The sequence below is a fragment of the Hippoglossus hippoglossus genome, chromosome 10 (assembly GCF_009819705.1).
Source record: "Hippoglossus hippoglossus isolate fHipHip1 chromosome 10, fHipHip1.pri, whole genome shotgun sequence".
Classification (NCBI taxonomy): domain Eukaryota; kingdom Metazoa; phylum Chordata; class Actinopteri; order Pleuronectiformes; family Pleuronectidae; genus Hippoglossus; species Hippoglossus hippoglossus.
Genome location: NC_047160.1, coordinates 24,976,424 through 25,003,991, shown reverse-complemented (window position 1 = coordinate 25,003,991; position 27,568 = coordinate 24,976,424). Strand labels below are relative to the sequence as shown.

The following is a 27,568-nucleotide window of genomic DNA, read 5'->3' as shown; positions in this document are numbered from 1 at the left end:
GACTCCCGAACTGGCCCTCGAACGTTACATCAGTGTTTCTGTTCAACACCGACTCCCCGGAGAGCCGCGAGCTTCACGGCCATCTGGACCGTTTCAGCCTCATTAGAAACAGAGCCTTGTTTTTTTTAACTGTGCAAAACTAAAATCACCCGTCTCTGTAGAAAGTTTGAGCCTCACTGTGCATTTATCACCTGTTTATTCGCTTCCTGTGAAAACTAACAGCTCGTACAAAGACCCGTGAATCTCTCGCCGACGCAGAAGCTCCAAATATCTCGCATCAGGCTCCTGAAGGCTCCACACCCACCAGCAGCCAATGCACTTGGTAACCGGGGTGGCGGCTAATTAATGGAGCCTTCTCTCGGAAGCAGCCACCAGATGCATTAATCATCTCATCTATATTTAATCCTCAAAATGCTCCATTAATTCCTGATGCAGCTCAGCAACACAGGATTTTTTCCACTAGTTTGGGACCGGAGCTGTAATTTGTGAATTCTGTCGCTCGCCCTCCTCTCGCTGCGTCGGCTAAAGGAGTGAAAACGACCACATGGACGCACAGATGTGTTTCACCGCAGTGCTGCTGCCTGTCGCCAAGTTGGCAGCGGGCAGCGGGCCCGGCGCCTCCTCTCCCGTCGGCTCGTCCTCCATCTTTTCCCTCAGATTTCCTTGGACGACCCGCTCCGGAGACAGATGGATCAGACCAGGTTGTGGCTCTGCCTCCTCCTGCAGAGCCACAACCTGCCAGATCCACTGCGAAGTTCCTCTGGACTTGATTACGCTCTTGACTGCAGAGCGACTCGCTCATCAAACCACATTGTCTGTAACAAAGAGCGTTCTCTGAACACGCAGCTGCTGGATGAGGTAAATAACAGTCGCTGGTGATGAAGTAGGATTCTGTGCATCACCATTTGTTCCACTGTTGCTTCTAAGTTTATCATTCACCAGCAGCTGCAGAGTAATAAACTAAGACAGAAAGAAGTTCCAACATTCAAATTCAAACTTTTCATCCTTTTCAGTAACTTTTAGTTTATTCTCTTTTTTGTTTCAGGAGTTTTTTGGGTCTAGTATTTACTCTGGATCACATCCCAACTTTGTAACCCACGATATTTTGTGTAGATAAAGTGGACAGTATTTATATAACACACATTCATACACTCGCAGCACAGCAACAATTTGCTCAAGGACACTTGGAGAATGGAGACGGGGATCAAACCACCGACCTTTTTAGTGGACAACCCTCTGTATCCCCGGAGACACAGGCGCCCTTCGGCAAGATTATTGACATTCAATCATTTTTTTCACCCCAATAAAGTTGATATCACTAAACTGAGATGTTTTACGTAACATTTACTCCCTGATTAAAATAATGTGGAAAAGGAATCTGCTTAACCAGCAGCTCTTGGTTAATTCAATTTGAATAACACATCTTCAATAATTGAAGTGTAGAACCCATAAAATTGAGAAAAAGTATCAAGGAAACATTTATAAAACATAATCTTTTTATCCCATATATTATAAAAGTATCGGGTCCAGTGCCTGTGGAAAATGAAAATGAAAAAGCCTTTGTGTTACTTTAGATTTATTCTCCTCAGACTCGTGTTCTTTGGTGAAATATTAATTAGTCGTCGTCCATGTGCTGAAATAAGAGTTCAGGTCTGTTCATGTCACATCTAAGCGAGTCGGAGTTTCTCCTGATGAGGAGTCTCGTCTTTCTAACGACGACTTGATGAGTCTGTGACGGAAACGTTCCTCAGTCAATTAACTCCAGCAGCGATCAGCTGATTTGACTCACACAGATTAACGCGAGAACCAATCAACACACAGAACTGTCACCTTTTTAAGTGGCACACACACACACACACACACTCAGTTTCTGACACTGACACTTCTGTTCATTGTTGTAATTTGAAAACCGCAGCGAGATCACAGGAAACGTGAGAGAGACGCCGACCTCTTCTTTAACATTTCTATAGAACGTTTCTTTAATGAAATGCACAACAGATATTGACGATGGCATAGTGTGTAATACATTAGCTTTTGTTTCAACAACAGTGTCCTCATGACAAACTCCTCATGCGGTTAAAGCAAAGTCGAACAAACTGACGTCTCCCACGTTAACATTGGACGAGCATCGGTTTATAAATTGCTCGATACTTATACCTACATTGTAAATCATACACTGAAAATGTCCTGCAAGTCAGATGTGAACCAAATGGACTCAAGGATTCATCATCACAGGACCATGAATGTTGGTTTGAAACTATATAAACATTCCTGTTGTGGATATTGAAATGTTGCACTCAATACTTCCAATGGCTTTTAACTGCAAGTGGTTTATTTGAACCAAAATAACCAGGGTTCATCCTCTGAGCACGACAAATAGCTATCAGCTGCTAAATTCATGGCAATCACGAAGGTCTGAAGGATTTATTCTGCTTCAAAATGGTTTTTATTGATGTTTAACTCGTGTGATAGTTTATTTTTGTATTTGGTGAAAATCAATTCTCTGTAAATACTATAAAATATTAAAAACTGCTCTTCAGGGTAACGGACATAAAATCCAGGCAGAAAAACAAATGAGATCCTGGTGATTTATAACGAGTCTGCACATCCCGAGTAAACGGATATAACCCCCCCCACGTGTATCGCAGTCTCTGTCTCTCGCTGCACCTAATGGTTCTATATGAAGAGAGCAGCGTTATTATGTTTCCTGTCAAAGAGAAAAACATTAAGAGGATTCAGGGATTATTTCCCGTACACGCGGTGTCAACAATCCTTTACATATGTTAAAGCTGGGGGAAAATAAATCACGTTTATCCTAATTGCCTGGAAAGTCGACGCACCGCATGCGAGTCCCTGTCGTAGGGAAACACCATTAATTTGCTGTTCCCGCTCCCTGAGGATTTCCTCGTGGGACGCTGACACTAGACAAACGAGACACGCCGAGCTGATCAGTGTTTGCTGAAGCACCAGAGTAACATGTGCTTTGTTTCACACGTGATATGGAACACGTATGACACGTGCATGTTCTGTACGACTCTCTGTGGCAGGTATTTACACTGCTCTGCATTTTATTATATTAAATATTTCCTCTCATCGTCACACGTCGACGCCCTCGACCTCAGTGCAGCTCCAGAAAAACAGTTTCATTCATTATTGCATCTCTGTGCTCATCATTTATTTTGTCCACTGTGAGGTTGTGATTATTTTGTGACCTGCAGACATCTTCCTCATTTAATGGTTTAAAAACAGAAGAAAACAAAAATGTTTTTCTTTGCTTGCTTTTTTAAATTATTAATTAATTTATTCATTTTTCTGAATTATTCATCAGAGTTTGTTATTTTTTTTTCTACTTAAGTTTTAAAACCATCAAGGTGCTTTAAAGTAAAATCATTCTGAACGCGTATCCTTCTTATAAAAGCAGTGTGGTTAGTTCCTGAACTTTCACCTGAAGCTCGTACGTACTCCGCACTTTCCCATCATGCCCAGCTGCAGCTCGTGCACCAAACTACTCAGTGTGCATTAGCCTGTGGTTATAACTCGTACCTGTGGAGACACTTGCTGCTGCAGCTTTAAAGTTACACAACTTTTCGTGGATGTTAAACTTTGTCTCCAGGACATTTTTTTCATTTCTGCTTCTCTCATAACATTCAGATGAGTTGCTAGATTTTTTTTAATTTATTGTAAATTTGCAGTCGCGTGCTCTGTTCACGCTCTTCCAAGTCTCCACCAGCTCATCCTCTTTATCCAGTCACAGCCTGACACGCTCACCTGGAGCCAATCAACCTTAAGCTCCCAGAGTTATAAATGTTCTCCACTCTCTCTACCTGCTCAAAGTATCATTCAGAAGAATCATAGTCAGGCTAAGAGTCTAAGAGACAAAGACTATTTCATGACAAATGTTCACAATAAATTTTTTTCACTCTAATTTACTCATTATTTCCTCTGTTATTCTCTCCTGATTGAAATGAAAATGCTTCTTGATTTCATTCTTTATGTAAATCATGAAACCTTCAACCATCAAGGACATATTGCTTCAGTTCAACAGATAAACAAGAGACAGCAGCACAGACACAACCACAGACAGAACAATGTGGTGAGAGGAGGAGAACCAGGGTTTATATACAGCTGCTGCTGATGAGAGGATGAGAGACAGGTGTGCTCCGGAACCTGCAGGGGAAGCCACGCCCACATCGCCCACACACACACACACACACACACATCACACACACACACACAGATTCAATGCAAAATTAATATTCAGTGAATGTGCAGCTAACTTCATCAAAACAAACTTCAACTATTATTACATCTCTTTAAAAATGCATTTCCTTAGAAGCACAATTTCAGGGTTGAAGACAGAAGAAACATTTCATGATGCATTTCTGTTTACATGCACACGCTGTGTTTGCATTTGCATGTAAATCAAGACCAATGAATGATTTCCTTGTATGTTTGGATTATTTCCTCATTCACTCCTTCAAAACTCACATTGATATTAAATATGTGTTCTCACTGCTGCATCTCGTAATGTGCTCACAGACCAATGAGGCGGTGACTCTGACGTATAGAACCAATCATCCTCCTGCTCTCTGGAGTGAAATACACCACGTGTGAGGAGAATTAACACTTTACTTCATATCTCACCTCCTCTCACTGCTCATCGGTGGGGGGACATAAAGGAAAAGCTTTTAACGGGGAGCGTGGTTCTGCTGCCATAAAAACCCACTGTCCCTCATGAGCAGGACGCACAGCAGCTGTGAGACTGTCTCGCATGAGGTACCAGACTCCAAACCTCTACTTCATTATGCCACATATTCAGATTTCACCGAGACGTCTCCGGGCGTTCTTTCAATCGTCGCCTAACTTCATTAAAAGCCCATTAGGACGCCACAGCGGTGGTGTAACCAAAGTGTTCCCAGTGTTTCTGTCCAAAGTGTCTCCCCGCGATGCAGAAATCCTCGTGCAATTAAGAGGTTCTCAGGGAAAGTAAAGAAGGTCCTGAGGGACGGGGGGGGAGTGTGTCTGATCCACTCTGGGTAAGCACCTGTGCTTCTGACAGGAATTCACCTGTGGGACAGAAACAGAAACAGCAGCAAGGACGTTTGCATTAATGAATTTTCCCCCAGAAAACGGTGGAGCTGAGCCCAGACAGCGGATTTGTCAAAGTTTTATTTCTGTCTGCTGAACAATTAGTTAAGAGGTCGATCAGGAGACAGATTCATTCAGTATTAAAACGAACGAGTGCGACAGTTACACTGTTCAAGGAGCAAAGGGATGAAACCGGATTTAAGGTTTAAATTAAACATAAGAATATTGTTTGCTAAGAAATTTGCATCTGTGCCGTCTGACGTCTGTCGGTTTATTTGTTTGTTTGCAAGCAAGATTACACAAAAAACAACTCGACGGATTGACACGAAACTTGGTGGAGGGACGAGGGACGAGGGACGAGTCAGAGAAGAACCCATTTCATTTTGGTTGAGATTCAGAAATCATTAACATTTCAGAATTGGGTGTTTTTCAATATTTTCACTGTTATCCCAGGGAATAATTCATGAATCAGCTCTACTGAGAATTCTAGTTTTGCAAGTTTTAAAATAAATTGTGTCTGATTTAAAGTTTGAGTTTCAGGAAACTGTACAAAGCTTCATTATAAAGACGATATTTCACAAATCCTCTTCAGCTGTTTGACAAAATAATGTGCACAATGTCTACAAATGAGCTTTCAAGGCTTCATCGTTTGCTCAGAGGCTCAAGTCATCGGGTAGTTTTTGTCTTATTGCTTTTAACCTTTTTTGCAAGAAATAGAACTGGACAAACTGTTGAAGATTAAAATGATCATGAAATAATATTTATGTTTCGTGTACTTGTATCATCGAGGAGCGGGACTGTTTATTTTGTATTGTCTTGCAGCCCCTCTGTGTGTGTGTGTGTGTGTGTGTGTGTGTGTGTGTGTGTGTACAGTGTGTGTGTGTGTGTGTGTGTGTGTACAGTGTGTGTGTGTGTGTGTGTGTGTACAGTGTGTTAAAGTGGGGGCGTGAGAAAGCCGAACCAGTGAAGTGTGTCCCAGCATTGTTTCACACCACAGAGGTGAGCTGACCTTCTGCAAGCTAATTAGAGTTTGCAAGAGCCGAGCTAATGAGCGGGAGGAACGGCCACATGTGGAAAAACACACGACTTTCTCATCCACGGACGAATCAGCTTCCTGGACGTGACTCCAAACAACTGGCACGGGTCAAAATGGAGCCATGGCGAGATTGATATCCTGGCGTTTTCCACCAGCGGCGGCCTCCTCCTAAGATACCGGCCAATTCCTTTACCTGAGGGGCCTAATTAGTCATCAGTGAGGATGAAAGAGGGCAGGGGGGGGGCACAGACCTAGATTACCCCCGCCGCCGCTCCTGGATCCGGATGATAACATCGTCACCGAGGCCCGGCGCTCATTACAGCCCGGGCTGCGCTCCAGGACATGAGCTGTGACAGGACTCACATCCTCCACAGGTTACGGAGGAAGAACGAGCGCGCTGTCATTTCTATCATTTCACCAAAGTCATTATCGGGGCCGGCACAGTGGACGTTTTCAGGGTGAAGGACGAGGAACCGGGGGGGAGGATGTGCTCTTGACTGAAGCAGAGAGTTTAAATAAAAGATTATTCACTGAGGTCGTGAAGTTTGCCTTTTGAATTTGTATTCCTGAGGTGAAATGTCTTTGATAAAACACACACAGGGCGACGGGTTTAAAAGGTCCAGTGTCTACGATTGAAAGGGATCTTTTGGCAGAAATGGATTATTATAGTATTCACAATCATGTTTTCTTTCTGTCTCTCTCAGCTGGAATCGTGACAGGAGCAGAAATGACCTGGAAATGATAAAAATCAACAAAATCACATTTATCAGGCTCTAAAAGTTATTAAACTTTGACTCAGAGGATCAGTATGTGGTTCTCCCCTGGAGCGAGTACTGCACAGTCAGATCTCAACTCTTTATTTGACAAAATGTTTAAACTGTCTTCTTAGATATTTCTTATTTGAGAAACATGCAGACAGATCTTTCCCTCCTGTAATGAATTCTACATCATCTATCTGAACACCTCCCTTCTTGCATCAGCGTGATGTGATTGGCCAGCGGCTCCAAAAGTTGAGCTCTGAACCACATCACTCCATCAAAAAGTTTATTATCTGTAACTGTGGTGACCGACTGAAGCCAGTGCAGACACGTTGAACAGTTATAAAGGTGCATTATCACAAATTATGCAAATCATCGTTGACTCCACAGCGTTAAAAGTGCACAAATTATAATAAATAGTAGATTATTTCTGTCCCTTACAGGTGATGTTACAGGTGGAATGTTTGTGTTTGTCTAGAACATAAGTACGACATCTCTTCTCCGAGGCCTCGCTGCTTCCTCTCACAGCTCGAACTCTGACTGTGTTGCTGCTGAACTGAATCACATGTATCGTATCATCAGAACTGATTAAATTCTAATGAGTTTCGGGTGCAGTGCTGCAGAAAGTATTTCCCATATTTATTACACGTTGAATTAAATCCACTGTGTATCGTGCAGTTTTCTTATTTAGTCTTTTAAATTTGTTTAAATTAATGAAGAACAACAACAAACCGATTCAGGACTTTGAGGGAACGTCAGACTCTGGAGTCGTCTCCACTGACAGCAGCTCAGTCGTTGTATTAAACATCGGTGCGCTGGCTCTCAGAGGGAATCTCTCTCTCTCTTTGTGGGGAGATTAGTCTCCGTTCCAGTGATTACTCAAAGCTCAACACTCAACCTGCAGGTGAGAATTATGCCTGTGCATATCTTTGCATATTTAAGCCTGAATATCTCTAAACGTAGAACATCCTTCATCACAGAATATTTCCGTGTCCTTGATGTCGCAGTGATGTTTCGTGGTGTTACTGCTGGAGGCGACGGGGGAGGATTTATTCCTGGGGACACAGGATGTGGTCTAGTGTGGGCACACACACACACACACACACACACACACACACACACACACACACACACACACACACACACACACACACACACACACACAGGTAAGAGCAGCCAGTTTGTGATGGGAGGTGTGGCAGTGACAGGTTGAAGCTGCAGCGGGTGAGATCACTAGAAAGATAATTGATTGTTGCGTCTCCTCCTCCGCGTTTCAAGATGGAGGCTCTCCCTGATTAGCCCCGCCCACCTGACGAGCACACGCACACGGCCTCACATGTGCACACGACGTTGGACCCGCGCACGTTCTATCGCGTTTATCGTCTGACTTTCTTTTGGACTCGGTTTTGAGTAGAACAGCCAATGGGAGTGCTCGCTGTGATCCGTGATGGGAGACGTTGACCAATCACAGGACAGCTCACACTGGAAACAGAGCCCAGAGGAAGAAGTGTAGTTTTCTCTCTGACCACTTGAGTTACATTATGCTGAAAGGTTATTATGGGATAATTGCTCAACAGCACCAGACATATGTCACCGCCCCCAGCTCTAAAACTGGGTGGTTTAAGGTTAACAGCAATTAAGGTAAGGTTAGGTAGAGGTTAAGTAGAGGCTTAGTGGAGTGTGAAGGCTGCAAAATACTATAAAATATTATAAAATCTGTTCATACAATGTATTTTTTGGTCTCTTTGTACATTTATTCAAAAGATATGTTAAAATATTGAGTTATTTCCCGCACTGAAAAACCACATGCTTCAAAACGAAGAGAAGTTGAACATGAAACCTTCACGGAGGCAGAATTCACAGACGTACTTTTATCAGAGTTTAGATAAATGCACTTTAATAAAACAGCTGTAGTCTGTAAGAAGTCTGTGGTGTTGTTTTGACAGCGCTGCTCTGGAACACATCTCGCATATCAACAACCTGAGAGAAGCCACGGGGGGGGGGGGGGGCTGTATATCAGGAGACATCGCTGAGGAGCTCAATAACCTATTTATAATGTGAGGGGGTGCGGAGCCGCTGCTATCGGCTCTCACCAGGGGCCTGGACGCAAAGCGACGCCTCACGAGCTGCTAATCAGCCAAAGTCAGAAACAAAGCAGGGATCAAGGCCCCTCTGTCACGCGCTCCTCCATTTTGAATATCACCCGGGCGCAGCGGCAGGTTGCAGCCTCCAGCTTCTCTCCTGCAGGTGAATAGAGAAGTGGATTGTTTTCCAAGTGGGAAGCTCCCTGTAGATATTCTCTTTGAAGCGGCCGTCCTGGCACAGGTTTGACTGACGTCCAGGCAGGCGCCACACGACAAAGAGGATCTGAGCGAGGACGAGCTCCTGGAGAGAGGAGACCAGCTGATGGCACCATCTGGTCTCCTGCAGCAGCCTCGTGCCTCTTGAAGAGACACTTGACTGATCTGCAAGGACTCGAGAGGGAGAAGTGAGACGATGGCACCGGACGGCAGCTGCTGCTCGGCTGTGGAGCGGTGACAGAAAGCTGCAGCGATTCTTCAGTGGAACCACGAATTCAACTGGAGAGAATCGCAGAAATGAGAATTAAAATCATATTGTTGCAAAGCGTGAGAAGAGCTGTGAGGAATCCCTGTGCAGACACTAAGATATCAAGGTGTAAGGATATTAAGACAAGGTGGTGTTGGAACAATAACAGTTTCAGCCGATCTCCGGCTCCAGCAGAGATATTAGTGTGATATGGATTTTCCTCCCCAGCAGGTCAGACTCATCTACGGAGAAACACGTGCTTTTATTGTGAAGACGTTCTCACCGTGGCTCCTGCAGTTTACTGACTGATTATCGATCTACGAGCTGAAACCACACGAGACCTGCTGCTGTTTTACCCTCGGACGTCTTTGCTCTGACACTTTGAGTCAAAGTCAGAAAGGACCACGATGCACTTTTTAAAGAAAAAGGGACATTTAACCTTTTCGGATCATAGTTGCAGCTTCAGTCTCTTTTCTCAGTGGAATGCGGTGACAGTTCTAAAATATATTAAATGTCTCCTACTTTTAAAGTATATATAATCACTGCTTTTGAAATATGAAGATGTTAAGTTAGAAAAGGAACAAGGGTCTTTCTGTGTGTTTCATCTCAACATCCCGGCTCAGGGGCTCATTCTCCTCTGTCGCCCCAACTTTTTAATAAACTGAGATTTGTTGAGCCACCACAGTAAAAAAAAAAAAGAATCATGTGAAGTGAGTGAAGTACTTTTACTGCACCATGCTTTTTTTTATTACGATGAAAAACTTTTACCAACAACTCAAAGCTATTAGCTTCTATATTAGCAGTAAAACCCGAGTCCTGAATCCTCCCACCTCCTGTGGCGTTGCATTTATTCTCAGGAGCAAAGTAACCGGAGTGTTTGATGTATTGGAGGAGATTTTTTTTTTTAACGCAGCGAGTGAGCTCTGCGAGCGTGGGCGTCTGTGGAGGCGAAGTAATCCTCCTCAGCCTCAGAGTCCAAGCTGATCCAAAATGAAAGGAAAGTGCAATTACTGAGCCTCATTCACCATCAATCGGACGCCATCGCCTATGAATCCAGTTCCGCTCGTCTTTACCGGCTCGTCTCCTCTGAGCCGGGGACCGTGAGGACTTCTGCTTTGTTTCTGGGACATTGTGAGAGAAGTAACTGGTCTTAATGTTGAATCTGAAACCAGAGCACATCCCAGTGTTTCCCTTTATTTACTGAACAGGAACATTATGAATCAGATTTTAAAAGACCTCAGGAACTTCAGCGTTTCTCTTTCATATTTGATAACACGGCTTAACGTGTTTGTATCATAGTTAAAGAGGTGCTTTGTTTTAATATTCTATTTTAGGCTGTCGTTCTATTACACATTGTTTATTAACAGAATATGTACAAGAGCTGTTACAATTAAAACAAAAATAAATAAAACTCCATACTGCTTAAAATTCCAATTTAAAAAGTGGAAAGTTAACAGAAAATGTGATCTTAAGAATTGCAATAATATCCCACAAAATAGAGGAGTATCTGGGCTTTGTGAACAATATGTATTTATTATTATTAGCATTTCCTGTATTGACCTGTCCAGGTTGGACCCGTTCCACCTGAAGTCAGCTGGGATCCGCTCCAGCCTCCTCAAAGGGTTTAGATGATGGATCAAACAGATTGAACATCAAACTCAGATTATTAAAGGAAACATGTGTTCACATATTCAGGGTCATAGCAACAGAGGTTATGTCCATAACCGGAGTTCTCTGATCAGACCCAGTCTTTGCAATCATCCTCGTACATATTAAATAACAGGACAGATTGACTGAAATCACCATTTTTCATGTGAAACCTGTCAGACAGTGAAAGTCCATTTCCACAACTCATTGACTCTGGACTGTTAAATATAGTTTCTGCCCCAAATCATCCGTCTGACAGGTGATGAAATTCTCTGTCACTCGATCAAAACGACGTCTGCAGAGAGTCGGCTCTTCACAACGTGTGCTCTCCATTATTTATCCTTTTTAAGCCAAGGACTCATTTCTAAATGCAAATACAAATGAAGAGACATGAAGAGTTCTTGAATTGAATTATCTCTTTCCAAGTTGACATATCTGCTGGGATCTGCTCCATCCTGAGATATTTGTTTTCCTTGTTTTTTTTGTTATTTTCAGTTTTGCATTCGTTGCGTGTTAGCATGCTCGTGGTGAATCCTCTGGAGAATCTCCTGCTATGTCACATGATGTTTTCATGTCGGCAGCAAACTGTGTCATTACACCGAGCTCCTCCAGAACATCTCAGGAGATTCAGTGGATGTTTGGAAGCAGCTTTAGCTTCAAAAGAGAAGAGTAAAGCAACGGAAAACATGTTTAGTGTGTTTGAATATGTATTTATATTAAGGCCATTTCTCTTATAACAGAAAGGCCTCGACCGGCATTACGTTATTACAGAACATATTCAGAAACCATAAAGTGTTGGGGAAACGTCTTTTATTTGAAGCCGCGTTGCAATCACATCACATGTGAGCACATGTAATTATCATGGAGGCAGAGACTTACTGTGGGAGGGGTCGGGCGGCACATGAAAGGCTTAGCGTGCGCGCACCGCTCCGACTCCGCGTCTTATGCAAATCATCACGCAGGGTTTCTACATCCCCCCAAAACAACGAGACACACACGGAGGAAATCAGTTAATGCACGGGAGAAGACGTGTGAGCAGGATTATGTAACTGCTTGTGTTTTCTGGGAGGTGAAAAGGGAAATCAGAACATTTCATAAAAAAACCCACAAATGAACATTACGGATGAAATGAGGAGTGACCTGGTTTATTTGAGAAGTCGGCTGCTGCTTTGATGAACGGCCGACTGGCGAGGAGACGGTTTTCACGCCGTGTGAAGCACTTGAGGGAAGTGATGCAACGATGGTGACTTATTGAAGCAGAGCACATGTGAAGAGGCTCCCGTGAAATCGTTGTTCCCCACGACTGCTGTCATCTGCTCATCACGGAGAGATATTGCACGATCCGCTGTGGATAAACAGGACGGGTTTGAAAGTGTTTTATAATACACGCTCGACTCCGGCTGGCAATTCAGGAGCAAGTGAGTCATAAAGGGACGGTTTCGTCTTTTGAAAGCTATAAAACCACATTTCCCTCCGGTATTCGTCTGTCGTTTTTCTCTCTCGCACTTTTCTTTTACCATCTTAAGAGAATGACAAAGGAGGAGAATGTTATAATAGGTAACAATTCCACAAACCTCGAAACAACAACTAGACCTATTTATTGTTGACTTTTGTACTTAAAGAATCCAAAATCATTCATTTTGATCGCCTTTGAGTTTCATAATATCCGTATTACCCGTAGTTTGCTCGTCACAGTTATAACTTCCAGGGTAAATAACGTATGACCAGGGGAAAACACATTTACAGCCAATTAGCCGGTCGGATGTTTGTCATTCGACCTTTAACCACTCAGATCTAATCAGTTAACCTGTGAGTCTAAGTGAACATGTGACCCAAATTTGAAAGGATTCTCTTGATGCGTGGTTAATGTAAACACATTCACAAGGCAAAAAAAAGATTGTGTTGTCCTTGAGTCCAAGTGAGTGTTTGTGACAGATGTTCCTGATGTGTATAAGGACATGAGGTCACCAAGACCTTGACCTTTGACCTCCAAAATCAAACCAGTTCATCTTCAAGTCCAAGTGAACCTTTTTACCAAATTTGAGGAAATTCCCTCAATGTGCTCGTGAGATATCGTGTTCACAACAACAGTTCACTTGTCTGTTGTTGTCCCTGATCTGAGCCATGATTCTGACATGGATGAGATAATTAAACACATTACATCCAGTCAGTCGAATGGAGAATCCTGGCTGTGTGTTTTTAACCTCCATCATCACCTCATCAGGTCAAACTCATTCAGTCGAGATGAAAGTGGTTTGATGAGGATATTTCCGTCCCTGCAGCCGGGACTCGTTCACATCAACACGCCCGTTGTGTTTATTATAGAAACAAAGCACCCGTCACCCTGATGTTACTCAGAGCAGCTTTTTGATTGGATCCTCGTTTCCTAATCTCTTGCTGCTCGTCTCCTTCGCTGCTCGTCTCCTTCGCTGCTTGTGACCTGAGCTGTGAAGCTTCATCCACTTGTTCCCAGATGAGTCTCCTCTCCCAGGAGAGAGTTTCCCTCAACAGCAGAAAACCAATCAAACTCTCCCGGGTGCAGATTATTAGCTTCAGGATTATAGAGTCATGGCTGAAGAGAAAGAGGCAGAATTTATTTGCAGCTTGTGAGTCGGGTTTTGCCTTCGAGGCTCAAATCCTCTCTCACTCTCCGGGTCTTAGGAGGAACTTCCTTAATACCACACAAACACTCAAACGGAGCAGCGGTGCACTACGTGGAGCAAACAGCTTCCTGAATGTGAAGGAACGTGATATGTTGTGGTTTGAGTTCACATCACAGCTCCAGTTGGTTCCAGCCAGTTCGTTTCATCTGGGACAGAATCTGCTTCTCCTCAGAGACGACGTTCACATGGACACTGACAAACCTGATCCAACAATAAACCTGATCCAACAATAAACCTGATGAAGACAACTATAACTATTACTATAAATAAAGATTGTCAATGCGTAGACTTTCCCTCATTGTAGAAAAATGAAGCCAGAATATCGGGAGCGCCTCCATCTTTCCTTTTTGACATAATTTGGAGACTCAACTTGGAGCATCACTAAACAAACACTATTCCACCTTGTTTCTTTAAAACTGCACCAGTTCTCCTCTCTCCACTCCCAGTTTGATTGTTCCCAGCATCTTGGGGAACCTGGCAGATTAAGGGGTGTGATCTATTGTATAAGCAGGAAACTTAACAAGGCAGAATACTGAACTAACAAGAACTCCAGAGGAAGTTAACAGCAAACCACAGAGACTCAGGTACAGAAATCACTGAGCGATTCATCTCTACTCTTCCGGCTCCTCGCTGCTGTTGAGCTGCCGATGACGCAGGAGGAGACGGGTACGACTCTTCCTCACTAACAAGCAGGACCACGACAGAGCGCCTGTCCCCTGTCCTGCTGGGAGGCTTCATGTCCTCATGGCACAAACTGCACTGATGGAAAAACAACCCTGGACACTTGATGGGCTCATGAAGACTGAGGGATGAGGCTGAAACACCTGAAAGTGAGCTAAGTTCTTCTTTTTAACACTTCAACTTTAGTTCAGACACTTATTGTGATTTGTCTGGTTGTAAATCAACTTTTTATTGTCTCTTTGTGTTGTATTGAAATCTAAAAATAGAAAGTTTAAATCAATATTTCACTTTTCAGAGTCGTGAACATGTAAATTATGTTTATATTAGTGGTTTAATTTCTATTATCAAGCTTTTTAAAATCCTGTGCATGTTACTTTTGCTGATGAACTGACCTTTAACTCCAATTATCAATAAACTTACATCATATTTTTCATTACCTTCATTATCTCCACTAATTACATAACCTGCAGCATCCCACGGTTTTCCTAACTGGTCGCACACTGCACATTACCAGTGGAATTGTGGGAGTTGTTGCCGGCTCACGGTGCTCAGGTCAACTCATTTTCCATTCCTTTCCAAGCGGTTGCTATGCAACTACATGATCGGCTGCGCGGCGCCCCAAAGTAAACAGGCTTTACTCTGTGTTTGTGATGACGACTCTGAAATGACAAGCAGAACCGAAGAGCAGCTGAGATTCACCCGGTTCAGATTCTGTGTCGTTCGCTGGAAACTCAACGTCAACGCATCACGAGAAGTTTGAAGTCGTTTACAAGCATCAAAGTTACACTTCAGACTGATATTCAAACAATAAAAGACGACACTGGCATCAGCAGTGAACCCTTTTCACATTAAGAGTCTGAGTGGAGGCGTTTTTCTATCTGTCAAATAAATGAAAGTGGACGTTTTAATGGAATTTCCCCAAAACGCTCATCAAGTTTATCATAAACCACCTGGCAGCGTTAAACACTACACAAAACCAAAAACTCTAAACTGTTACTACACACAGTGTGTGTGTGTGTGTGTGTGTGTGTGTGTGTGTGTGAGACAGTACCTCATTTTTTAAATTCATCAGACCAAGAACGTATTAGTTCATCGACATATCCTGTTAACCCTTATTCTAACCAAACAGTTTGAGTTGCTTAAACCTTGATCTTAATCTCAAGGCATCATGGGTCGATTTCAAAACGTAGCCCCGGCATTAAACACACAAGTAATCGAATTCTATCCAACTTTGCCTCACAATCAATTAACGTGCTCAGCCTGTGTGTCCATCTCCTGGATCTATCTCTGGTAACAACAGGGATTCCACAGAGCGAGAGTATTCTCCGATTACCCTCCACTTCCTGCTCGATCCTCCGCTGCAGCTTCCTGCGTTCATCTCCAGTCTGTGTGTGAAAAGACGTGATGCACTTCCTGAGAGCGTCAGTGACGACTCAGCTAATTGCTCAAAGCTCGGTGTTCTTTAGTTACAGGTGTGGACAGGATGAGTGGCCATGGACGCTCCAGGATTCATGATGTAGTCAGGAGAGAAACTCAGGAGAAGCTCCAGAGCAACAGATCATTTCAGGAGTTCGGTGCAGGTCTGAAAACGGCTTTAAAAGAACATCATGTCTGGAAACAGAACATCCAGATGAATGAAACATAGAAGAACGGAGAGATTTTCTTGTTACAGATGGAAATTGAACTCACTGGGAGGTGAACAGACTGTTTTTGGGTGTTAGGTTGATATAGTTCAGCTTATTTCTTTTGTATTTATGTGTAAATAACTCTTTATACCATAATCATTTGACCCATTAGGTTTAATAAAGTCTGAACAGGCTTGAAGAGATTTTATTCTCAGGAAATATATTTCACAGTATTCCTGTGTGTGTCAGGTCAGTGAGTCCTGCAGGGGGAGAAGGAGCCCAGAAGCCTAATGAACCTTTTTTAATAAACATCTAATTATCTCCACCCCCCCGTGGTTTGGTCTGAGCTGTTTCACTCTCCTGTTTGTTTTCTTTGCACCAGTTGAATCTTGTTTATCGTCTGAAACGTGGACTCTGGTTGAACCCTGAAGTCAGGCTGCTGTTTTCCTCTCCACGGGCAGCACATGTTCAATTCACCTCCTCGCTCTCACAGGCTGGAAGTGAACATAAAGAACAGAGTCACTGCTATTTGTTTCTTTTTGCATTGCAAGACCCAAATGAAGGTGATACAAAATTATGAAATCTGGTTTATATTGTGGTTGTGACTCAGTTTCATTATATTCAGAGAAAATGAAGCAAAAAAAATGAGAAAGTCTGGAGGAAAATACAAGAAACCAGTGAAGCTCCCGGTGGAGGAACAAGTCAGTCATACACACAGACACACACACAGACAGACAGACAGACAGACAGACAGACAGACAGAGACACACACACACACACACACACACACACACACACACAGACAGACAGACAGACAGACAGACAGACAGACAGACAGACAGACAGACAGACAGAGACACACACACACACAGACAGACAGACAGACAGACAGACAGACAGACAGAGACACACACACACACAGACAGTGGATTAGATCTGTGCCGTCAGTTTGGAAAATCCTCCATCTGCCATTCGCAGAAAAAAACAAATCTGAAAAATCTTTAAATCTGAAAAGAGAAAATGTGAAATGAACCAGTTTTGTTTTTAATCGCAGATTCATTGTGTTGGTTTGTCTTTGTGTTAATTTGCAGAAGCAGCTTCACCTGCGTTGATGAGTCTCCCAGTTTGAACCTGTTCACTTTGACTCTTGGTTCATTTCTTCTCTGAGAGAAACTTTACGTTCTTGATGTTTTTTCTTTGATTCGGTGTCAAAGTGTTTTTAAAGTTTCCCTCCTGAGCTCAGTTGTGCTGAGACGCCTCCGTGTGAGAATGAAGCTGTGAAGCTGTGGAATCTGTGCAGAGAGCAGCTCTGCATCTGGTTCTCTGAAGAAACTGTTACACAACAACAGTCACAAGCTGCTTTACACAACACAGACGTTTTATTTACTGCTTTATACACGAGGGAGACATATTTATAAAATCATATTCCACCTTAAATAATGACTTTTAGGTCAAGAAAGTGCTGGTTATGTTTGAGTATGAAATATTTGAATTTTTCTCTGTCTGGGTTTGGGAATGAAAAACACTTTTCAGTTATTTAACACATATTTAATAAAAGAACAAACTGTAAAAATTGTGTTTGAAAGTGTTTGTGTTGTAGAAACCTGGAGAAAAACAGATAAAATGTCAATGTTGTGGCCAAAAAGTCAGTAAATTAATTTGTAACATTTGTATTAATTTGAAAAACGACTCGTGCCTCAGGGATTTGACTCTCATCAGCATTAGTTGTGTATTTTTCTTTGATTTATGACTGGGATCCAGTCCAGTGTGACCACAGAGTTTAACACAAACAGATGTTAAATCATTGTTACTAATGCCCTCCTCTCCTTCTGGTGTTTGAAGGGATTGAACCGACGACTTCTGGGCCACTGCAGGACTGTGTTTGTTCATTTAATTACCCGGTTATTTCCTCATAAGTAGAACAAACACAATAAAACAGAATAGAAGCGTTAACGAGTGGGTGTATTTGTACAAAGGGGGGGCAGAGCCAGTGGCAGAGGAACCTCTCTGGTGTCTTCCCAGTAAACGACCACACGTTCAGCCTCTGACGTGACGTCTCCTCTCTGGTTCTCACAAATCTCTCCAGGCGGCCGCTCCACTTTCCTCTGCACCTGTGTGATGAAGCCGCAGCTTAACGGAGCCTGAAGGTGATAAATAAATGTTCCTGCCTGTTACCGGCTCCTGTCGGGTGGCCACTGAGAAGGAGTCACAGCGGGGGGGCGAGATCTCTTTGTTTTCCGGTCCACTTCAGCTCAGACGTCTCTCTCTCTCTCTCTCTCTCTCTCTCTCTCTCTCTCTCTCTCTCTCTGAATTGCTTTTCCAATGAAACTCGAGTTGACACAACAGAGAGAATCATGAGCCTGAACATTCACCCACAAGGATCCAATCATTCCTGTGCTGTGGGTTTGAGATTTCAGCATTTTTCATGTGTAGCAACATCAGTCTCGACTGGGAATTTTCCAGTACAACTACATCATAACCACCTCTGTACTTATTTAATTATTATTTAAATCCAAAGAAGGAGTAAAGAAATCCTCCCTTTTCACAGAGTTGAAGAAAAAGCTTCCTGCTGTGGAGAAACAAGCCAGAGGAGAAAGAGACCAGGTGAAGTTAAGACCTTCATCGAAAAGTCAAAGGTTCCAAATGTCCCTGAACTACAGAAACAACTTTGTCTTCAGTTTTCACAAACGAAAATACAACTAAAAACTTCTAAACTCTTAAGAAGTTATTAGTTGTACTTTTTACCGAAACATTCGACTGGTCCCAGACTCCGTATATAAGATAAATTCAACATGGCCGATCTGTTGCATTGATGTTGTTGATTAATGTGAACAGCCTGAGGACGGGGGGGGGGGGGGGGGGGGGGGGCGGACAGGAAGTGGCTGTGCTGTTTGAGGAGCAGTGAACATGTTGGAGCGTCCATGTAAACGTGTCGTCTCCGGTTTCCCCTGAGATGAAGTCATGTTTACACAGGTTCACAGTTTACCTCCCGTGAACGACTCTGTGATGCTGCTAATTGGTGCAACAATGGACGTGTAGCCTCGTGTGTGTGTGTGTGTGTGTGTGTGTGTGTGTGTGTGTGTGTATACGTGTGTGTGTGTGTGTGTCAGGAGGGCGGGGGTTTGACAGCTGTTACCATGGGGACAGTTAATGCCCGGGCTTTGGGAGATGCTCCTCTGAGCGTCATTATTCCCAGTTCACGGGTGTTGACACCGTCTGCAGACTTGAACTCGGCCGAACAGAACCTCAGCCTGAAACTTTTGGCTCTTGTGCTTCTTCCACGGTCGGATCCTCGTTTGTGGAAAACTACGACTCTTTATTTTTTACATTTCTGAGGCACAATGTGTCTGTAATCATGAGATCAGGCTGTTTTCATGCAAGTGTTTCAAGTGTTTCTCATCTGATGACAGATTATCAGATCTGCACCAAATTACACAGACTGGTTAATATCAGCCATCATCAAGATCCATGAATTATTCTCTGAGACATCGATGAAAGTGAGAAAAGAGAATTCAAACTGAAACGTAATGGATTCCTCCCTGTCTGGTGCAAGTTTCATTCAAATCCCTGAAGTAGTTTTTTTGTCTAATCCTGACTAACACAGACAAATTCAGACAATAACATCAGCTCCTCTGCAGATTTAATAAAACTGTCATCTACACGTTGGGAACAAGAACAAGTGGATTATAAAAAATAAATACAGATTTGCAGGCTGAATAGTTTTCAAGCTGCTCGAGGGAAGTTTGTGTAGATTCATTTCTCTTCAGATCAAATAAACACGTGCTGATAAATTAAAAAAAACGAATTGTACTTAAGATCCACGTCGTCCTGATGTCATTATAAAAAAACATTTCATGACATTCATAACTCAAGCCAATACATTTTCTTTGGGAGGCTTCAAAAGTGTTGTCTTACGTGTGTACGTGTGTGTGCGTGTGTGTGTGTGTGTGTGTGTGTGTGTGTGTGTGTGTGTGTGGCACCTTTGTGTCTTTTTGATGAATTATTGACCTTTCCATTCTCCGCCCCCTCTCTCACCGAGCAGTAATAACCTGAAGCAACAATATTGCCAAACACATAAAGAGCGAGAATTGAGAGCAAATGAAAGGAATAAGAAATGAATTTAGCCTTTGAAAAGACGGGAAGAGAAAAGTCCTGCGAGTCGGCAAAGTTTGTTCATCTCCTCAAACACAGAAGTTTGGATTTTGTGGCCGAGTTAACTTTTGTCTTGTTATATTAAATATAAGGTTCAAAGCAGTCGTGATTTAAAGGTAACGACCGAACTTCCTGTGTTTCATAGAGCGAACACGTGGACGAGGTTAAACTCTGAGCTGATGCACAGCCGCCATGTTGCAGCAGCAGTATCAGTCGAGAGGAGACGGAGGACGAGGCTGCTGTCAAACCCGGACCAGAGGACGTCATGCAGCCCGGGGACGTCCTCCTTGTCTTTCCACTCGTGGCTGTCGAGACACATCAAGAGAAACGGGCGACTGGAGCTCTGAATAAAAAAGAAGAAGCCGTGACACTCGCCGATCCCTCCTGCCGGCATCGAACCACGTCGGCTCGGGTCGTCCAGGCTACAAGAGAGATCTTGTTCATCCGAGTCAGACTGTAACCCCGGAGCTGTCAGTTCACATCATACAGGAGATAGAGTGTGGGGGGGGGGGGGGGGGGGGGGGGGGGTTTGAGATGGGGATCGACTTTAAAATGTGGACTTTCACAGCTCTGACGGTTTTATTGAGTTTTAAAAAGTCTGCGAGGGAGGTGGTCCAGAGAGAGAGAGAGCGAGAGAGAGAAGTAGAGCTGTAGAGGAACAAGTGGTGGAGCTCATATCCGCTCGAGGCCCAAAGATGAAATCTGCTCCACATTACACATTCATACACATCAGTCGTCTAAATAAGACAGATTTTCCATGGATCAGGATCCATGAATTATTCTGAAGAAAATGAACGGATCCACAGTAAAATGTCTGTTCTACTCGGACCCAGAACACGTTCTACTGCCAAGTTCAGTGGAAATCAGATTTTTTTCTTTGTGTAATCTTGTTGAGAAACAAACCAAACTAAAGATAGAGGAGGAAACAGAATCCCTCAAGTGACAGGTCGTCCTCAAGGCAACATTTCATTAAAGTAAAATGGAAAATGATCAATATCAGAGTGTTGTATTCCAGTATTAGCCTCTGTAGAGCTTAAGATGGATGAATAGATAGATAGATAGATGAATAGATAGATAGATATATGGATAGATGGATAGATAGATAGATAGATAGATAGACGGATAGACGGATAGATGGATAGATAGATAGATAGATAGATGGATGGATAGATAGATAGATAGATGGATAGATAGATAGATGGATGAATAGATAGATAGATGGATGAATAGATAGATAGATATATGGATAGATGGATAGATAGATAGATGGATGGATAGATAGATAGACGGATAGACGGATAGATGGATAGATAGATAGATGGATGAATAGATAGATAGATGGATGAATAGATAGATAGATATATGGATAGATGGATAGATAGATAGATAGATAGACGGATAGACGGATAGATGGATAGATAGATAGATAGATAGATAGACGGATAGACGGATAGATGGATAGATAGATAGATGGATGAATAGATAGATAGATGGATAGACGGATAGATAGATAGATAGATAGATGGATGGATAGATAGATAGACGGATAGATGGATAGATAGATAGACAGATAGATGGATAGATAGATAGATATATGGATAGATGGATAGATAGATAGATAGATAGATAGATGGATAGATAGATAGATGGATAGATAGATGGATAGATGGATAGATAGATAGATAGATGCATAGATAGATAGATAGATAGATCACTATTATTATAGATTGACGGGTCCCAAGCTGATATTTGTATGAAGCCATGAGCGATGGAGGTTTGAAACCCTCCCAGCTTCAGAACCTGGAACGTTGACGCTCTCGGCCTCTGTCGGTGTGACGACGGCTCCATGTGGTGAAACGTCTGCCACGGTGAAACGTAGGAAACCCAGTCTCCACGCCACGGCCTCGGTTAATGAGTCAATAATGAGGTTTTCCTCCTCTCATTTCACACGTGAGCTCTCCCGCCCACACGCCGCCTGAAATAGCTGCCGTCTAATGGTCCTGAGAAAACAAACAACACATCCTGTCGTCGTCTGAGTCGCTTCTCCTCCGACTGCGAGCTGCTCATCAAACCTCCGCTCTCCTCCTGCACCTCATCCCGGCAGCGGGGTCACATTTATCATTTCAGACCCGTCATGAAGAACCAGCTGCACCGAGAGAGAGAGAGTTTTAAAGACGTGTGTGTAATCACAGCGACGTCCGCTTCACACTCTGTTTCCTCTGGTTTGTTGATTTGCATCATTTTGGCGAAATCTCAACAAAATCTCTACGTTTTAATATTACAAAGGTTTAATGACGATGTGGTGAAATCTGATCTAATTTCCAAACCTGATGAAAACAGTTGTGTGTGAAATTGTGCTTGAATATATAATATACATCATTTAAGTGCCTTCTTCAGACTTTCAGATCAATCGCAGGAAGCGGAGACAGTTTTAAACGAGAGAAGATTTTGAATCACAAATATTGTGCAGCCAGAACCTTGATTCTCCAAGAAATATGAGACATGTCAGGTTGTAAATGCAGCTTGTTTCATCTTGTAAAAGTGGTCGGGAGTGTTAAATTGATGCTTTTATACATTTGAGATACATATTTGTTGACTTGTTCAGATGCACAGTGGTGGGGGAAGTACTTGGAAGTAAAAAAATACTTCATTACAAGGAAGAATCTGCGTTTGTAGATGAAACAAGTATGTAAATGGATTTTTCAGACGTTTCTCTAATCTTCAGTGTTTAATAAGCCTATAATAATAAGTCATTCTTGAATAAATGTACTTATTAGAAAGCTGAAGCTGTGTGAATCCTGTAGGAAACATGAAGTCCCTTTGAGGCTGAATCAAACAGGACGTGCTCGACCGGCACAGAGTCGACCAGCAGCCGAGTGTCTGTGCAGCTGCAGGACGAGCAGATGAAAACCTGAGGCCACTGCCGGTCTGACGCTCAACATCTGCCAACATCTGCCCCGACGACGCTCTCAGGCAGCTGCTGGCGACAAACAGACCGTTACCACATACCATGTGATGTGCTGCTCGCTTCATGTTCTTATATTTGACTGAAGTGGAACGGCTCTCAATCTTTCAGTAAAACAATAAATATTTTATTTATTGTGTCAGTTAGGTCTCAAAGAATAGGAAATATTCTTTATTATAAAAAATCTAAATATATAATTAAACAATGCTTTTAAGGGTCTTTCTTTTCTTCAGAAACTATAAAACCTCTTTGAATACATACTTATTCCACATTCATCATTTTAACTCAGGCAATAGACTGATCTTCTGATATTCCTCCAATGAGACACGACCACATGACAAAAATAAAAACCAGACGATGTCGCACATGTTCGACCTTCAGGGGGAAACACACAAGTCACCACAGCAACACTTTTAAAGGCATTTATTGATGAAATACACACTTAAGTTTTGACAAAAGCTTCTGTAGTTTTTGTATGTAAGAAATTCCAGCCCCATTCTAGACCCCAAAAACTCCTTGAATTCAATGTGGCAATGGAAACCAGTTCATTACATGTGCAATAAATAACAATAATACAAAATGAGGCGAGGAGAGGGACACCTGAATAAGTGCCCGTTGAACCTGAAAATCAAAAAAGGAACAAACAGAAGCCTGTGAAAATCGTCAAAAGAAAAAACAAAAACGAGAACAAAAGGAGCGGAGAAAAGAAATCAGAGAGCGACAAAGACTAAAGTAAAACCCAGTCGTTTTGTAATTCGGGTGCATTAGTGTATGTTCTGAGATTTCCTGGTCACCCTCAGGACCAGAAGGCATTTAGTGACCTGAGGAACTGACTGGAAGAAAGAAAGACAGTAAAAAAAAACAAAAACAGAAAGTCTGGAGTTCTGCGCTGAAACCTGGAACCATCTGAGAACCGTATATTGCACATTTTCCTTGCAAATACAAGAACCACGTTGCCAGATTCACACTGTTTAGTTGTTGTTGTTTTTTTTTGCACTTGACCTAGAAAAGAACAACGATGTGTTTGTGAAGCGTCGACAGAGCATCGGGGGGGGGGGACGAGGACACATGGAGGAGACGGACAGAAAAGAGGGAATTCAACCGCAAATTCAGAATTTAAGTCCAGTTTCACAAAATTTAAAATTTACAATTCGAGCAAATCTCTTTCCAAAAAGGAATTAACCAAGAAACTACTGCAGAAGTCACTTATTCAGCATAAATAAATAATAATAATACAAAACTGGACAGATGTATTGATGGCGAATGGCTCCTGGGGGCGTGTCGCTGTGAGCTTTGGTGGCTAATGACCAATTTCCCAATTTTATTTGGGGAATCGCTGAGGCCCGAAGTCTCGATCCACACAGATGTCAGGTCAATTTGCTCGCCGCGCTGCAGAACCCATGGCGACGCGATTCAGTGCACTTGAGCGCGGTGCTTCTCAGAGTCGAGCGGCGGCGCCAACTCGGCAAGACAATCAAATTTTGGAGTGTTTCAGTTCACGTCAGCGTCTTGAGTGACCCTCGGCCTCTGTCGCACTCACACAGCCTGTGAGATTACTGAGCTTTACTCTGCAATGAGGGAGCAGGAGCCGGGCAACAAAGAAAAACCATTGCCCTCTCCGAGCGGCGTGAACACAGAGGAGCCATTTTGAGTCGCCAGGAGTGATTCTGCAACCAGCAAACTTGAAATGAACGCTGCTGCCGTCAGAGGGCCGGCCTCTGAGACGTCCCCAAGGTCAGCAGCCGAGTGGGACTTGTTTACTCGGCATGAACCACAATCTGCCGGTGCCGAGAGGCCACATGCAGCCGTGAAACCGTCTCAGGTAGAAGGTCCACGTGGCTTCGCCCATGAGCTTCACCCGGATCCCAGCAGGAGATAACAGGCTGACGGGCGCTCAAGGTCGAAGCGGAGGAGACGAGCACGAGGGCTCTGACAGCCCCGGGCCTGGCTTCGTGCCGCAGACCTTTCGGAGGCTTGACACCGACGTGAATCTGCAGTGAGGCGGAGCTGAGCCTCCCGTAAGCCTCTGAGCTCGGCTGTCAAGCGTAGTGGCAGTGACGACTCAATCCCGGTGCCAATTTCAGAGCAGGAAAAGAAAGCTGAAGGTGAAATCTGGAAGATGCAGCCAGTGAAAAATCACGTGCTGGTGGTTGGACGGTCAGAAGGTAGAAGCTACGTGTGATATTATGGTTGTTTGAGACTCACAGGTCCAATTAGAGATTGAAGCAAAATCTCAATCTGACTCTGAGGCACCGTCACCAGAGAAAACTCCAATAAGTGTGAGTTCATCTCAGAGGCGGGACATTGCGGCTCGCACATCCAATTTCTCACCACTTTTCATTTTTATTTTCACAGCATCAGACCCGTCACAGTCCAGGACCTCAAGTTTGCCGGAGCAAGTCCAGACAAGAGGGGAAAACAAAGCCAACAAATCAATGAGAAGATAAAGAGATAGAAATAAAACGGAAAAGCCAGCAGCTTCCAGCGAGGCAGGTCTGAGAGGGGAGAGGACACCCGAGGTGGCAGGAGAGCAGCAGCTCCCACTGAACCTCTCTCTGAAGGAGTCGTCAGAAACGAGAGGTTGTTAGCACCATAGAAAGCACCAGAGACAGAGAGCGTCCCACCCCCCCACCCCCCCCCCCCCCCCCCCCCCCCCCCACCCCCACACGTCACATGCATCACAGGGTTCTCGGAACAAAACGCAAAAAGTACGGTGAAAGTTTTTCCGTTCACACTGCAGCTCAGTTTGTGTTGAAACCAGCTCAGATCAAATCGTCTGTGATGAAACTATAAAAACTCAAAGTATAGTAAAATGATGAAAAGTGAGATTTTCTCCATCATCAAATCCGTCAGAAGTGAAACCTTGATTTTAACTTTCTAGGTTTTTAAACTTTTTGTGGAACCAGAAAAGCACCAGTCGGTCATTTTACACTTTTCTTTCCAAGGTTGTTTCAGTTTCAAAACTTTTGCGACAAATTCCCACAAGTAAATTAACTTTTTTTGACATATTGAAAATGAATCCTGGTTTGTGAGACAGTGTGAAAGTCCCCAAGTGAAACAGAAAGAGGAATAAAAGATGTTCCGTCTTCGCAGTGTTCTGCAAAACATGTAGTTTGTAGTCGTTTTTAAAAGTAGCACCGTGTTGTTGTTGTTTTTCTTTACAGCTTTATCACACGAGGAAAAAGTGGATGAAGGAACGAGAGACGTCATCCTGAACAGACCGGACGTTTACAGAAGGTGACGACAGCTACAGGACGAGTCCGACCGCAGAAAGAACATGAACACGACGGATATGATGACACGTCACCTCGTCGCTGACCTCAGGGTCTCATTTCAAACAGGGCTCACATCACGTGTGCAGGGATTTGACAGAACACACATCCACGATCTGACCAAACACGTCGGGCTCCTTGTTTTTGGTTTTTTATTGTGAATTTTCTACCATTTGTTGGCTTTAAATTTATTGGTTAAGAGTCAATAAACCATATTTATGTTATTTTTGATTTGAAATCATTCAGATTTTCTTAAATCAGATCAGGAGGCTGTTTGCGTTTCACCTTTTGCTTCCACGATTTCAGCTTCAACATTAAAAAAACCAAAAACAACGACCAGTTGACGTATTTAACCGGATTAATGGGCCTTTGACATATTTCTGTTCCCTTCAGAAGTGAAACATGCAGACTGGAGGGTTTTGGTAGAGCTGGTTTGGTACCGACCTGTCGGCTATAAAAACGCAGATTTTACACACAAGTCATATAGGTCCTGATGCAGCAGGGTTCCTACACATCTCATTGCATCTCCAAATCCAATTAGCGGATTGTAACACAATATGTGCACGACGTAATTTACTCTTCCTGCAAGAAATATAAATATTGCAGGTAAATAGATAAGAGTTTTTATCCAATTTATAACGTTTGACGGCCGATGTGCGGATGAGGAGGAACCCTGCGTGTGAACATATAGAAAACATCTGGCTGTGGGCAGATACAATGCAGAGGGTAAATAATTGTTATTTAACCACTGACCACACGGGTCAGGTGAGGTAATCATACTTGAGGTCAGACATGGCGTTTTTTTTTTTAAGGATCCAGTTGTGTTTCACGTTTTTTGAAGACAGTTGAGCAAGTTGTGAGATTAAGACATTTTTCTCATTGGACAGAACATTGGTTTTGCAGTGTGACACAGTAGAAAGAACAACCGTACAACTAGAAACACGCATCAGCACCAAATGACCCAACTGGGGCCATTTTGAATTCAGAATTTCAATATCAAAAGGTTCAGAAAAAACCTCCGCCCCTGTGCGGAACCTGAATTTTTGCGAGTAGCTTCTCAAAAAGAAAAAAAGAAGTGTCCTGTGAAGTCGACATTATCGAACACTAGCTATTCTGCAAAAAAAAAAAACGCTC

General features: G+C 43.1%; 1 long non-coding RNA gene across 1 annotated transcript; it reads left to right on the top strand.

The window, feature by feature from the left end:
• The first annotated feature begins 506 nt into the window (after positions 1–506).
• On the top strand, positions 507–26,830 carry LOC117769883. The gene is made up of 3 exons (XR_004615337.1): positions 507–517; positions 3,329–3,333; positions 26,019–26,830. It is a non-coding gene; the product is annotated as an uncharacterized LOC117769883 (long non-coding RNA).
• Positions 26,831–27,568: the final 738 nt, after the last annotated feature.